The sequence below is a fragment of the Sphaeroforma arctica genome (genome assembly GCF_001186125.1).
Source record: "Sphaeroforma arctica JP610 unplaced genomic scaffold supercont1.1119, whole genome shotgun sequence".
NCBI classification, from domain to species: Eukaryota; class Ichthyosporea; order Ichthyophonida; genus Sphaeroforma; species Sphaeroforma arctica.
The window spans coordinates 17,902-18,429 of NW_014039439.1; positions in this window are offsets into that span (position 1 = coordinate 17,902).

Below are 528 nucleotides of genomic sequence, written 5' to 3' on the forward strand. Positions count from 1 at the left end.
GCATATACATATACATATATACAAACATATTACAATTTTTATATTCGGTATTTATGTATATGTATATATATATATATATTTATATTTATATTTATATTTATATTAATATACTTTTATACTTGTTTACGGTATATATATATATTTAAATATATATTTACATATGGTGTGAAATTGCAGTATATATATATATGTATATATATATATATATATATATATATATGTATATGTATATATGCAGATGAATATACTTATACATATGTAGTGCATGCATGTGTGAATTTACAGTATATATAATATATATTTATATATATACATATGCACATATTTATATACGGTATATCTGTACATGTGTGTGTATACTGATGCTTCTCGTATCTGAATATTTATATATTTTTATTAATTTAAATCTTGAATACGTGTTGACCATTCATCCAGACATGCCTCTATCATTGTTCTGGCTTTCTCTGTTGATCCATTGTAGTCTGTTGTAGTGATTCTGTTGTGCTGTTCAGTGACAAATTTTTGAAA